The following is a 15202-nucleotide window of genomic DNA, read 5'->3' on the forward strand; positions in this document are numbered from 1 at the left end:
CTGGAGTTAGGAGGGCCTTTTTGTGAGGGCTAGAATGCAATGGGACTACAGATATATTTCCCACACACGAAGGGGCTCTTATAAGGATTCCTGGAGGCATCCCAGCTCCAAAACAGACCAACAGAGCATGCATAGAGCTATTTATGGTTGAGGGAGGGCAATGGGAAGAGAGAGTGGGTGAGTAAGTGCAGAGAAGAGGTGATGGCTGAGGAATGTGCTTTGATGCCAAATCTAATGGAAAGATCCTAGATGACAGCATGATCTCAGAGCACACAGTTAACTTGTGGTGAGGGCTGACATCGCCTGTGCATTTTATTTGAAATCAAAACACACATTATTTAACAAATGTCAACATCTACTCTTTTGCTCTCTGACTCAGAAATTAATATGGGGAATTGAGTGTTCGTTTAGAGACAAACACCTGAAAGAAAAGCCTTAAGGCAAAAGAGTAAATTTTGTGTCATGGAAGTTTGTGTTCTATGAAGTTTGGGACTTGCCATTGTGAATGACCCCAATCCTTAGATATATTTTTCTTTTACAAAGAGAAGCTGATCCCTTACCAAAATGATATTTTCTTTTAGACGGAGACCAATTGCAATCTGTCTTGGAAATCAATTTCCTTTTGGAACAACCATTGTATTGGGGAATCCTGAATATCTAAGTGATATCTCCTGAAGTGTATGTCATTTCAGTCTCTTGATTCTTGTTCTGTTTTCAGAAGAGAAAACAAACAACAGGTCACCCTTTTTAATAAAACAATTTTGACAGAATTGCTGGAGATTATTAAACTATTCATCAGCTTGGGGCTTGCTCCTAATATGGAGTCATCATTATAGTATTCATATGAAATCATAACCTTGAACACCAGTCAAGAGTGTTCATTTATTTCTTTTGACTCTCTACTTGAGCTGTCAGCATTTTTGTCTCCAAGCGTCAGATTCCTAGTTATGGCATGGTCTATGCCATTGAGCAGAAAGCAGGCAGTCTTTGACACTTCTTTTTCCCCTGACCACACAGACACTATTCTGCAGGGGTAACACAAGGAAGTAAAGTTGATAAATGGAAAAAAGGAAACTGCCCAAGACCGAATCAACCTCGCTCTTAAAGACACTAGCTTAGGTCCTGCATGGTATGTCACGCTTGAGAAACTTAGTCATAAAAAGTTGGCAACAAGAATTTTTACTGACCTGCTTCCTGGGTGGGAAAATTAGAGTCAGCTTAGAGCAAGTTTTTTAAAAAGTCATGTTTTTCTAACATTTTCAATGAATCAAGTTGGTGAAAAGTGCTGGATTTGAAGTTCTTAATGTGATTTTCTCGAGAGAAAGAAAATATAGATACTGATCCAAATATAGTGCAACTGTTGACCTCTTGTCACCTTAAATTGCTGTCCATTGGGTTGTAGTGGTCTTGTTACCATCCAGGACTCTGACTTCTGCTGAGACTCTGAATAATGATCCAAAGTCAGCCTTACAGATGACTTTCAAAAGTCATGAGAAAAAAAAGTACTCAGTCTGCCAAATGTGCATTGGTTTTACCCCTTTTTATCTCCCTCCTGTGCTGTTGCTCTGCTCCCTGACTCTGCCCACGCTCACCCCCTGTGCATGTCCCCTGACTTTCTATTCCAGGAGCTCCTATAGCATCTACACATTATAGATAAAGAACCACCCAAGCATTGCCTCACAACTGCCAAGTTGTTCTCATATAGACTGTATTTCATAAAGGACAGTTAAAAGAGAATAGGCAGAAGTTTGTTTATTATGTAAACTTTACTACTTATATTATCTATACTCTGAATTGTTTTAACTCTTCTCATGGCACTGCTTATTGATGCTTTGGTGATTTACCATAAAGTCATCACATATGACATTCAATGGGAGTTTGATAATTCTGTGTCAATGGCACTATATTATGGAGGAATTTGAAATTGTCATTATTGTGATGGGCAACCTATGATTGGTGCTGTTACAATATGGTCCAATGTATCATTTTCTTGGCATCTTTATTTTCATGCGTGATGGTGATATCAGCATTTTTATCTTAATATGGCAGATTCATCTTCAGGAAGCTGATTCAATGCCTACAAGAACCCAGAAATAAGTGTTCCAATTTTCCAGCTGGTATTTCTTTATTCATAAGGTATGTCCCCATGTTTTAGAAATGTACTATCTCTTCTTGTCAAAATAACTGAAAAATGAAAAAAAAAAGTCTTCAGGTATATTACTATTTATTGTGTATTCTTCCATAAAAAATTACTTGTGATAGTTCAAAATAGAATTTTGAACATTTATGATTAGTCAAGTAGAAGTTGAACTCAGTATATTTTATTTAAAAACCCTAGGCTCAAGATAGCATACAGATTCTTAGAATTTTTCAAACATATAACAGCCAAAATTTTTAAACAAATAAATAGAACAAGAAAGAAAGAGATTATTACCTAAAACTGGGGATAATAAGCCAAAGTAGGAAATTTTAATGAGTCAGTTCTTATACATACCTTTTATAGAAAAAAATACTGTATTCCTTTTATAGAAAAAAATGCTGACTAAACAATGTTTAATAAAGATTCAGAAATGAAGCAAATAGAAAGACTCTTGTAAGTTCTGACCTGCGGAGCTCTCTAGGGAAGGGAGGAAAACTGACTTTTTCCTAAGACAGTCCATCTTTGAAAGATGAGTAACACCATGGGGCTTCATTGGAAGCAGCTGTAGGCCTTCTGCTTTGCCATCTGTTGGCTTGGAATTCTTGCATTTGACCAACTTGTCAAATCCACAGCTTTTGCTGTCATCCTAGACAGACCTTTTATGACAGAGGAAAAACATCAGTGCATTGTCTCCAATCCCTCTCACTGAGCTTCAAAGGGCAAACAGTTAGAAGCCATATGGCCAAGTTTGCTTTCTGTTAGATCTCTTGTTGGTCATTCCCCTTCCAGGTCTAAGTGAGCATAGTCCAAGATTCCACTCCGCAGTGAGCAGCTCTGGATTCCTGTGGATGTGATTAAGTCTCTATTGTGTCTGAAAGTGGCACAATACAACTAGGCTCTAATTATAATTCTGTGTCCACAATCAAATTGTAACTGACAGTCTTATTTTCTTACATATGATTTTAAAACATGTATCCCAACTTATTAGTAAATCAGCTATTTTTATGATTCAAGGTAATGTATTTTTTAAGAGCATTCCTTTTAGTTGATATGAAACTTGTCACTAAAACCAGCAATTAGAAAATGTTTGAGGAAAGGGGCTAAAGAAATTGTTTCAAGTTCTTAAATACTTATTATAAATAGTATATGATTAAGGCTTTGGAAAATTTGAAATAATATTTCAAAATATTTGTAAATTGTGAGTATAACAGAGAAAATTTATAACGTATTTGGAAGATGTTTATTGATTTTAAGCAATCTCTTCCTTTTGCATTTCAAATGTTTTTATAATATCAAGAAGTCAGTTATCAAAATGTCATTTCAAATAGACCTTTGCTCAAGATTTCATAAATATGAATTCATTTTTTGTTATAGTCATCATGTTTACTACTATTATAGATTTAGTAACTTATTTGATAGATTTCTTCTTACTATAATTGTAAGATAAGTGATTTTTTTTTTTATAGGACAAATTTTATACAAGGAGGTCTGGAGTGATTCCTAAAGTTTCACAATCTCTATCCCTGGAATTTATTTTGGAATACAGTTAATTCAAGTATAAAGACAATAAAGCATGATTATGTTTTTACAAGCTTAAAAAGCAGTGAAATCCACTCTTTTTTAATGCTGAAAGGAACATATCAATCTCTACATACAGATGTGTGAAATCACCCAGAAGAGGGTTCATCTTACTTTTGCTTCTTGGATAACAATGACCACGGACAATCTTCTTTTGAGTCTATGACATTTTGCAGTAGGCAACGTTTGCCACTTGAAATACATGCCTCTTTTCTTTCTACCCCCTTTATCTTTTCCAGTCCCCACACTTGCACCCAATCAAACTAGTCCTGCCATCTTTATTGCCAGTCAGATGTGAGTGGTCTAATAAGGTCCTTCTTTGAGGGCTCTTCTCTTTCCAGAAGGTGTTGCATTATCCAGTATAGACCCTAGTCTCTTACCTAAAAAAAACTTGGGACCAGGCAAGTTTTGAAATTCAGAAATTTTTATAATTCTAGATTTAGGTAGGTGATATGTCCATCCCCACCTAGCAATCAAATATACAAATATGTTTTCAGTGAAATGCAATAAATAATTGGCATAAAATGAATACATATACTATGCATAGCTCCAATTAGATTTTTTCACCAAATAAATTAGGGAAATAACCCAAACATTCAGTTTATCAGATTTCAGAATGACCAATAAATGATCATCAAACTATAAAAACATAAGGAAATACATCTAACTGAATGTTTGTGGGGATGGATATGAAACTTTCCTCTTCCAACGCTCTCAAAAACAGGTATCTCAAAATTTTTTCGCAAGGAAATGGATTCTGATGGACACCCACTTACTCATTTCAGGGAGATCAAGATCCTGCTTTCTGTGACTTTCTTTCAAAATTTCTTAAAGCAAGCTTATACCCCACTACCTTCCACACATAAATGTACACACTTTTATGGAATCACACATATGGAAGGTCAATGATAATAAATCTATTTTTACAAAAGTTACATTCTTCCAAATGGCAATGAAAGTTTAATTACAGAATACAGATACCAGAAGAAAAGCTCAATTTTGTTGAAATGTGTATAGTTGAATTTAAGGGTGAGAAGACTTATTCCACATTTTACTTAACTTTTCTTTAAGATAAAGACTAAAGAAGAGGTTTTTTTTTTAAAAGTTCTTTGTATGGGGACAAAGAATGAATCTGTCTTTGGTTTGTTGTGAAAGAAATTGATATTGGCTTTTGATGTTAGCCCAGTCAGGTATGTATTATTGATCTGAAAGCCAAATTCATGTCAGTTTAAAGGGGGAAGAAGATATGAGGGTATAACATATGATTTTTGGTAAATAAATAGTAACAAAAGAGATTTTCTCTAAAAACAGAGTGGTTAGAAAATACCCACATGCATTCAACACTTTGGAATGAGTATGAGACATTTATAAACAAAACTTTGTTCTTTTCCCAACATTGAAAATTCAGGGAAAAAGGACTATTTTACCATTTGCATTTATATTCATACATTTTAGTGAGGCATATGTCCTGTGGGGGTAGACTTGCTCTGACATATCAATTTTACTGATTTCAATATAAGAATAAAAGTCACCAAGAACTCCATAAAAAGTGAATGACCCTCCTTAAAGAGATACTGCAGAGAATATTGGAACTGTCATTATTCTCTGTAACATAGAGTGGAGTCAAAGTTCATTTCAACCTCTCAAGGTGGTTTGGATGTATAAGGCGTTTTTCCTGAGGCAGAGAGAAACAGAGCTGCCTTGCCTTGACCCCAGCCACTTTGTAGTGTTAGAGGTAGAGGGGTCACCTGATTTGTTCTTGTTTATCTTTCCTTGCAGAATCTTCATCCCCAACCTGTTAATCTTCTTTTGCAGACTAAACCAGAGAACCAGTTGAGATGGGTTGAAACCAATTTAGAGGTAGAATCTTGGCAGATCTGGTGAAGTCTAAACTTGGAAGAAAAGAGGATGTGAGTGTAGTTCCTGCCACTCTATTTAGCTGAAATCGTGAAAGCACAGACCTGACAGCCTCTCCTGCTCCTTAGTATTCCCCATATAATTCCCTGCTTCTCAAGTCTTAGATCCTGAGTGTCTTCTCCATTCCTTGGCCAATAAATAAAACCCTACGCTGCTTGAACCTTGACTCAGATGTTGTTCCTGGGCTTGTTCAGGTGTCCCATAGGTAAAAGAACTCAATTGATTAGTAATGGATGGATGGATACTTTGTTGAAACACCTTGCAGTGTTGCTGTCTGTGGCCTGATCAAGTCCCTGGGAAAACACCACTTCAAGGTCCTCAAGAGAGGAGCATGAAAGAGACCTTGTGAAGTTGGTCTTCTTCATTAGGGTGATATTCAGGTGATGAGAAGGGAATCTAGAGCAGTGACTGCATCCCTGGGAGCCACATCAGTGAAAGGAATGAATTGGTTAACATCACAGGTGATTGTGGGCATGGAAAAGGAGCGAGAAGTCAAGTCAAAATGCAGCCAATGTCATTGGGAGGGGAGGGGATACTGCAGCTGCAGGAGCAGGTCAGAAGAAGGTGACAGACTAGAAAGATTGCCAAAGAGAGCATCTATGCGCTCAGTCCAGTGTGGCCACGGATGCCTGGGGCACATAAAACAGGTCCCTGGTGGCAGGAAACAGGACACATGCTCTTTTAAGGTTATTTCCAGCACTGTCTTTGTGATTTCTAAGCAAATTTAGGGGAGGATGTAGCACACTCAAGTTTCCACTGTCCAAAATGAAAGATTTTTATATCTGAGCTCTTTTGTTAAGTGGTGACTGATTTTTCCACTTCTGTGCTTTGTTTTCATTGGTCAAGAAACATGAAGTGGAAGGAAGCGTGGCTCTACAACCACCTATCAGTTCCTGCAGCGCTTCCTCTGGGATAGGCATATCACATGGACAAACCCAGAACAATGCAATATCCCAACAACAGCTCTGCCAGTTCAGGAGAGCTGGCCTGTCCTCAGATGAGAGAGTCCAAAAAACAGGTACATGGCACTGGCTTCAGAGACATTTGCTCATGGAAGAATCTGAGTGGTTCAGAATTGGGGCTGTTTTATTTTAACTGAGACTCCTGTTGGAGTTGCTTGGATGCCCTGAGAAGTCCTGGAATAAATCTGAAGCCAACTGTATCATCAAAGACAAAGAGAATGGGTGAATGGATCCTCAATATATTAGTAAGGCTTTTCAGTTGGAAGTTTTGACTTAAACTCACCTGACTCTATCACTTCTATTCCCCCATATAAAAATATAACATAGAGGATGTTTCTTCTGAGATGATCTTATTTGTACTTATTTTATGCAATTATTCATTATTCTTAAATCTCATGATATAATGCTATATCCTGAGGTCAAATTCTATCACTTTAGAAGAGTATTTTAAAAGCTAGTGATGGTGTCCTCTGTACAAATCCACTAAATCAGTAGTCTGGTTATTCAAAATTAGATTAAAGATTATTGCCAAGACCCCTTTATAACTGAAGGACTACTTCAAACTGCCCCTTAAAGAGAAATCCTGTGCTGGATGGAAACACCCCACAATATCTGCTAGTTTTCTTGAGATAACTTTGTAGTTGCAATAGTGAGAAGAAATTTTTTAATATTTTATATTTCAGGTGACTTTTTTTTTTTAAGATTTATTTATACAAGAACCGGGGTACAGTCAGAAGCGTGGGAGGGTGAGAGAATTCACCAGAGCCAGAGTGGGGAACAGAACAGGCAGACTGACGAAGTACACTGCTGAGGGGAACAGCGGGCACGGCAGGAGAGAGGAGAGGTCTGCACACCATGTGGGACCCTCCCTGGCGGCCGGGGATCGAACCAGCACTGCAGAGACTGCGGGCAGCTTCACAGCCCAGCGCTCAACCACTGTGCCACCAGGGGAGGCCCTCAGGTGACATTTTTTGCTCTACCATATGTTCACATGCTCCAGTCACCCTCCACCAAATCACCTGTGCTAATACCCTGTCTTCCTCTCTCTCCCCTCCTGTTCTCTCTGGTCACCATTATAGTCTTTCACTGAGTTTAATATTTACTCCTACTGTATTTTTGCCTGTGTATGTTTTTTATTTATATTCCCAGGATGAGTGAAACAATTCAATATATGTCTTTCATTTTTTCCCTTATATCACATAACATAATCACTTTGTAGTCCATCCACTATTTCATCTTTCTCACAGCTGTGTCATATTCCACTGAGTATATATTTCACAATTTAATGGTCCATCCCTCCACTGAACCCCAGGATAAAGTTTTTGCTCTAGAGAAGTTTCTGGCTCTCTTTAATTATCCTCTCATACAGTTGGAAATTTGATAGTAAATATGTAAAAGGTCACAATTCTTGGAATGGGCAGATTCACACTGAATTAACAGTTTAACATTAGAAATTTTCCACATTGTCTTTAAAAAATCCTGTGATAAATCTTACATTACTTAGATTTGGGGAAGACTTGGGAACTAAAATCACCTTTTGAACACTTAAAAACAGTAATGAAATCAATACATACAACTTGGCTCTATAACTAGAAATCTCTGGGCTGAAAAATTCTTTTGATTTTATGAAATGAACCAGAGCATTTTTCCCTCTTTGTAGCTTAACTTCTTTTTTTCCAAATTGAAATGACTTAACTTCAAGAACTTTTGAAGTTTGGTTCATGTTGGGTAAACATGCAAAAGCTTAATGATAGAGAAAAGGTTATGTCTCCAAGATACAAATTCCTTGCCGCATCCCAATGAGATAGTGATATCTTCTTGCCCTTGCTTGTAAAATGTTACTATCTAGATGTTCTTTCCTATGGGAGTTCTGCCAGTGCCAGTTTCTGCTCCAAGTACAAAAGAGTCATTTAAGAATAACTCTGCTAAGGACAAATCTTCAGTAATGAGTAGCCTATGCTTTCTTAAAGCTTCTATGCACTGGAATTCTATGGATGCTTTACAGGAGAACTGTCCAAAGTTCACTCTTTTTTCTGTGTTCTGTTCCCTTAAGACTCTGTTGAACCCTACAGGCTGAATTCAGAATGTTTCTGAATGGATCATTCCGAGTAACCATCTTGGTGAAACTGAGAAATACTTGTTGAACACAAGATGGCAGTAGCATACCATCTTTGGGATTAAATCTCAGGGATTAGAATTCTAGAAATCTGAGATTTTTTTCATGTTAATTTTTATCTTTTTTTTTTTTTTTTTGGGTGTATATGTTTGGAAATCATGGATTGAATCAGATAAAATGATGGTTTTTCTCTCTCTCTTAACCATCCCATAGATATGTTTCTGATGAAGCCCTTTCATTTACTCCCAAGGTTAAGAATATTCAATTTTAAGTTTGGTTCTATGAAGACTAATATCTTCCATTTGAAAATAAGTACCTAAGTGGGAAAGAATAAAACAAAGTGTTCAGCAATCCAAGTATAAAGGGAAAAAAAGACTCAGAAGTCAAAACCAGCTTTTATAGCATTCCATCTCCTGGTCTTTCTAGGGAAAAAATGATAATTTGGAAACTTTGAAATAATGAATTGTTTCTTAGTATTTTTCACAGGAGAGACAGACTTAGGTTAGTGGTTATTTCATTGTTGATGAATTCTCTTGTTTATTAATTCCATGAGTGATAACTTTTAAAGTTTTATGGTTTACTTCTATCAATTCTCTGAGTTGAAAAAACACAAGCATATTTTCCTAGTTCCTCAAAGTTGGAATAAAAATAATGTTTGTTTTCCCTTATCATTGTTTAAAAAATACAGTATATATAATCTTTGTAATTCTGGGCATCCACTAGTAATTCAGCAGTCCAGATGCATAAAAATATCTGAATTTTTAAAGAAAAGTTTAAAATAAAATAAAATTTCAAGTAAAATAACATTTGGTTTCAATTAGGTTTTGTTATTTGACTTTACAAAATCTTAGTAAAAATCCTGAGAAATGAGTCCTAACTCTGGCACAGACACAGATAAAGTTACCAACTTCTATGATTGGTTCCTGCAAGCTTGGAAAAAAAAAAAAAGGATGGAGGGAGGGGCACAGCTGATTGTTCTTGAATTCTGGTTCAGAGTTCTAACTTTCAAGTTGGCAAGAGAATACTGGCTATTTCCCAGAAGCTAGAGGCTCTTTGAATTTCATAGAACACCAGGTGGCAGAATTGATCTTTTTAAGCTACCGATCTTCAACTTGAAAATTTAGAAAATTTAGTAAACAGCAGCAATTGTTGGCAATTGTTGAAACACTTAATAGTCACAAATTTTAAGGTGATATTGCATGTACCAAAATATATGAACTATGAAAAGCATGTTATATGAGTTTCTTATAATTTACAAAGAAAGAAAAGTGAATATAAGAATAAACATTAGTTTTTCTAGTAGACATGGAACAGGAACATTTTTTTAAATTTATCTGACATTGTTAATAACTTTATCAGGTACCACCATTGGTACAATATCAAAACATATTTATGTTTTAGCAGAGATTGCCAGAAGTTCCATTAGGATTAACAGAACATTGAAATACTGAATCTTATGATTGAACAATGATAGTCCCTATTTTATTTTCACATTGAATGTTTATGCAAACATAATTGGAAATAAAATGTCTGGAAGTTGGAGAACAGATTTAGAAACTACGAAAGGACTCATATACTAAATTTTGGAATGCAAGGAGGTGACTTTCAGGTCTGGATCATCCTTTAGGTGAATGAGAGTCCCAGGACTCTTGATCTGCTGGGCTTTGAGATAGGAGTCACCTTCAGTCGAGATGGTTAACAGCCACCTGCCATTCCTCTGTTGGTTGGGAAAACCCTCACCCCCTTTTCTCTCTTGACAGGTCTGCAGTTTCTAACTTGACCGTCAACCTCACCACGGGACAGGAGGTAGTGGTGTGGACAGTTTCCAGGCTCTTCCCTCACCATGAGGGCACATGTTTCCACAGAGCAGGGACCCAGGAAGACGCCATGATTTCCTCCACTGTGTAGCATGGTTGGTGAGTTTTGTACCTCCTCTGGCCACCCTCTCCCGTGGGCGCAGGATTACTTCTGTCAGCCTCGTGGTTTCCCACCTCTTATTGTAGCTCTGCCTCCACCCCAAGGGAAATATCCCCAGGAGAGACAAAACTAGGAAAGAAGATGTCATCTCCTGGTGCCCCACTTTTACAAACAAGCTTCACGTGCCTCTGTGGGGCCATGTTGGCCCAAGGCAGAGGAGGACCTTTTCACTTGACATTAGTGTTTATTGGAGAATATCCTCAAGCATCTGGAGTTGGGGAGCAATTCTACTCCTCCATTCCAGTCCCTCACTCCCAGTCACAGGAGAAAGAACATGTGTTCTTGTTAGAGTTTGGCAATAATAAACTAATGTCTGAAAAATGTTGTGCAGAATGTACTTTGAAAGAGTTAGTCCTGTCTAAATCCCATGCTTCATATAGAAAAACACAGGTCAGAATATGTGAGAGTTGATTTAAAGTGGTCAACACAGGAAACCTGTACAGGAATCATTGTCTGTGGAGAAGCGATAGTTGTTTTTTAACAAAAGAGAATTCATATTGATAGATCCCAGTGTCCTACTTAGCCACTTAGGTTGTGGGATGTGAAGAACCTCTGTAAGAAGGATGAGAATGACATGCCGTGCTCCATGGACTATACTGTTTGTTTGTTTGTTTTTTAAAGATTTATTTATTTATGCAGACAAGAACTGGAGTACAGGCCGGAGGTGTGGTGGGGGGTGGTGAGAAGATTCACCACAGTGGGGAACAGAACAGGCAGGTCTACTAAAATACACTGCTAAGGCAAGCAGGGGGCAAGTCAGGAGAGGTCTGCTGCACCATGTGCAGCAGATCCCCTGGCAGGGGATCAAACTTGTGCTGTGGAGGCTGCAGATAGCTTCACGGGTTACATCTTAACCACTTGTGCCACTATGGAGGCCTGGACTGTACTGTTAATTTTATTCCTTTTGTGTTGTAATAGATTCACAATAGCAACTCTGAGGCAGGAACTGTATCATGAAGCGCACAGAGGTCTGCTTCTTATCAAGCAGAACTGTAACTTTACCTTACTGAGTTTTCTCTCTTTCTGTATCCAACTACTATTTTAAAATATATATATTGAGAGCCTGCTTTATGGTCATTAATATTGATGATATAAAAGTCGTGATGCATGTTTTGTGCTCACACACAAAAGAATGTCTCTGTTGGCTGAGTTTCTGATCAGTGGCAGATTGGGAAATGTTGGTTTTGTTTGACAGGAGACATCATGGCTAGGGTAACAGTAATAATGCCCCTAATTGTCTAGGCATAAAATATATGTGTTGCAAAGGAGAGTATCAACTAAACGAAAGCACTATGCAATGGGAGAAAATATTTGCCAGTCATATTTTTTAAAAAGATTTATTTATTTTGTTTATTTATGTATACAAGAGCTGGGGTTTAGGCCAGAGGTAGTGGGGGGCACTGTTTAGAGGATTCACCAGAGACAGAGTGGGAACAGAACAGGCAGTAACCCCTTGCGCCACTAGGGAGGCCCCGCAGATCATGTATTTGATAAGGGCTTAATTTCCCGAACATAAGGACCACATGCAACTCAATAGCAAAAATCAAACAATTCGATTAAAATGGACAGCTGAATTGACATTTTCCAAAAAGACATGCAAGTGACCAGCAAGTGCGTAAAATGAAGGTGGTCAGCATTGCTAATTATCAGAGAAATGCACATCAAGACCACATGCACAGATCACCTCACACCTGTTCCAGAATGTCTATTATCAAAAAGACGAGATAATAAGTGTTGGCAGGGATGTGAAGAAAATGAAACCCTTTTGCATTGTTGGTGGGAATGTAAATTGGGCAGCCACTGTGGAAAAGTGTGTATAGGTTCATCAAAAAGTTAAAAATAGGGCCTCCCCTGGTGGCGCAGCAGTTGAACGCTGGGCTGTGAGGCTGCCCGCAGCCTCTGCAGTGCCGGTTCGTTCCCCTGCTGCCAGCGAGGGTCCCACAAAAAAAAAAAAAAGTTAAAAATAGTACTACCATATAATCCAGCAATTCCACTTCTCAGTATATATCCAAGGGAAGTGAAAACAATATCTCAAAGAAATGTTTGTACTCCCTAAATTTCTGTCAGCAGATATGCAATAAGATGTGGCATATGTCAATGTGTAGATCTGTCTTACCTGTAACTCTATATCTGTCTGTGAAATAATGGAATATTATTCAACCATGGGAAAGAAAATTTCCATCAGGGAGACTATGGATGGACCTTGAAGGTATTATGCTAATTGAAGTAAATCAAACAGAGGAAGACAGAGGAAGATATTGTTTGATATTATTTATACATGGAGTTCTAAAAAAAGCAGAACTCATAGAAACATAGAGTAGACTGGTGGTTATCAGGGACTGGAACTGGTGGGAAGAGGGAGATATTGGTCAAAGTATGCAAACCTCCAGTGCGAAGATGAATAGTTTGCAGGGATCTCGTGTTCAACATAGTGATTATAGTTAGTAATACTGTATGAGAGATTGGAATTTTATGAGAGATTTTATGAGAGATTGGAATTTTATGAGAGATAGCAATTTACATTGCTAAGACAGTAGATCTTGAATGCTCTCACCAACAGTTGAAACAGTAATTGGGTGATGTGATGGGGGTGTCAGCTAACGCTATGGTGGTCATCATTTTACAATATTTTAGTATATTAGATCAATACATTGTAACTTTAAGAATGTATAATATAGACCAATTATGTGTCAATTAATCTGTAAAAATATAAAAATGCAGTAGTGTGTCATGTCTCTGCATTCATTTTTAGACCATTTTCTAGATCAGTACTGAATATGACACATTTTACTTATCCTAGTAGTAAGCTCAATTTTAAAGAAAAATGGGCCTTTTTCTTTGCTCCGAGATAGCAGTCTCTGAACTATATAGCAAGGTCTTTGTAAAATACCCTTATATCCTAATTGTGCAACTCAAAAATTCTCAGATTCTACTGTATTCATGGGTTCATGTGAATACAGCTAAAGAATACAACCCTTAACGATTTAACAGGGCATAAAGCCTTCAGAGATGAAAGAAGCAGACTGAAATTTTATGGGTGTTCTGATTTGATTTATATTACCAAAATGTCTCAAGTAAGAGATAGAAATGCACTTTTCAAATTTAATCCATTTAAAAACTATAACATCTCTGTTTAAGACTGAACATCTACTTGAGTTATGCTTGCCAGGTTTTATAGTGCTAAGAGAGAAAAACAGTTACCAAAGATTCTGGGTAAACACTACTTAAATCATTTAGATATAACTTATTCTTTGATATTTTGCTAGAATTGTCCTCCAAAACAAGCATTTATTTCAAAATAAAAGTGGTACATTTTAAATTATGAATAAAAATAAAAACATTTGAAGAAAATGTCTGGAGGCCTGAACTCAAATATACTAATTAGTCTTTTTATCAGTCCAATATGTTTTGCCAAAACAATCTTCTGCTTGATTTTAGTGTTGTTTTTCAGTAAAGGTCAGTTTTTGGATATCTTTTATGAAGAACTAGAAGGAAGAACAAGGAAAACAAAATGGAATGAAGAGTTATTTATCTATGATATGATAATGCACAGGATATTATTTCATCTCAAAACACTAGATATGACTTTCACTATATACAACCCATTTTCATATCCCAACAAGACAACTGAATTCTATGGATTCTTCTATAAACAGCTCTCCTTTTTATTCTACCTGACTTACCACACAAAGAAATACTAGTATGGTTTTATGGATATAAACAGATCAAGTAAAATACAATCTAGAAGAATGGTGGCAAAGACACAGAGAACAAAGAAAGCTCAATGACTTCTGTAAGACAACTGTATGAGAAAATGTGTTTGCTTTTGGGAAATAAGTTCTAAAGTATCCAGGGAATAAGGAAGGAGGGTTGATATCTGCAATTGAATCTCATATACACAAACATACACATAAGTCCACACACACACTTATTATTTACAAATATGTGTAGAAAGAGAAGATGTGAGGAAGAGAGAGAACAATTTTGGCAAATGTTTACTATAACTGAAGGATTAGGGAGATCTTTGAAAATTTTTAAGCAACTTCTAGAACTTTGAAGTTGTTTTAAATAAAATAGAATTGAATAAAAATGGCATCATAAAGGAACTATATTAGGATTTGAAAGTAAGAAACAGAAGTTTTAAAATTTAAATGCTTTGATAGTCACTTTCTTCAGGATGCTCTCTTGTGGCTTAGAATTTTTTTTCTTTTTAATTAAGAAAACTCTGATATCAAATATAAGAAGCAACAAATATAAAACAACAGGGAGCTAATATCTGAATTGGAAACATGGGTCTTTTAGCATCTCATCTCCATTTTAAATTTGTCATTAGTCTCCATCTCAGCTCAGACTGCCATAACAAAATAGTAGACTGTGTATCTTGAATAACAGAAATTTATTTTCTTACATTTCTGGAGTCTCAAAGTCCAACATCAAAGTTCTGGGCAATTCTGTTTCTGGTTATTTGTCTCTTCTTGTTGCAGGAGTTGCCCTCTCCTTGAGCGAGGATGA

General features: G+C 36.8%; 1 long non-coding RNA gene across 2 annotated transcripts in view; it reads left to right on the forward strand.

Annotated features, from left to right (window-relative positions):
* Window positions 1–15202, forward strand: part of LOC129146709 (uncharacterized) — a 177832-nt gene that overhangs the window by 136559 nt on the left and 26071 nt on the right. Inside the window, exons 3-4 of one of the 2 annotated variants that reach the window (XR_008553765.1) lie at window positions 2050–2136; window positions 10474–10629. This is a non-coding gene — a long non-coding RNA (uncharacterized LOC129146709). Of the gene's footprint in view, window positions 1–2049; window positions 2137–3606; window positions 3724–10473; window positions 10630–15202 lie in introns of those variants that run through there. The other variant, XR_008553764.1, reaches the window with a different exon arrangement.

Source organism: Talpa occidentalis, unplaced genomic scaffold (genome assembly GCF_014898055.3).
Source record: "Talpa occidentalis isolate TD23 unplaced genomic scaffold, MPIMG_talOcc4v2.1 talOcc4.4, whole genome shotgun sequence".
Taxonomy (NCBI): domain Eukaryota; kingdom Metazoa; phylum Chordata; class Mammalia; order Eulipotyphla; family Talpidae; genus Talpa; species Talpa occidentalis.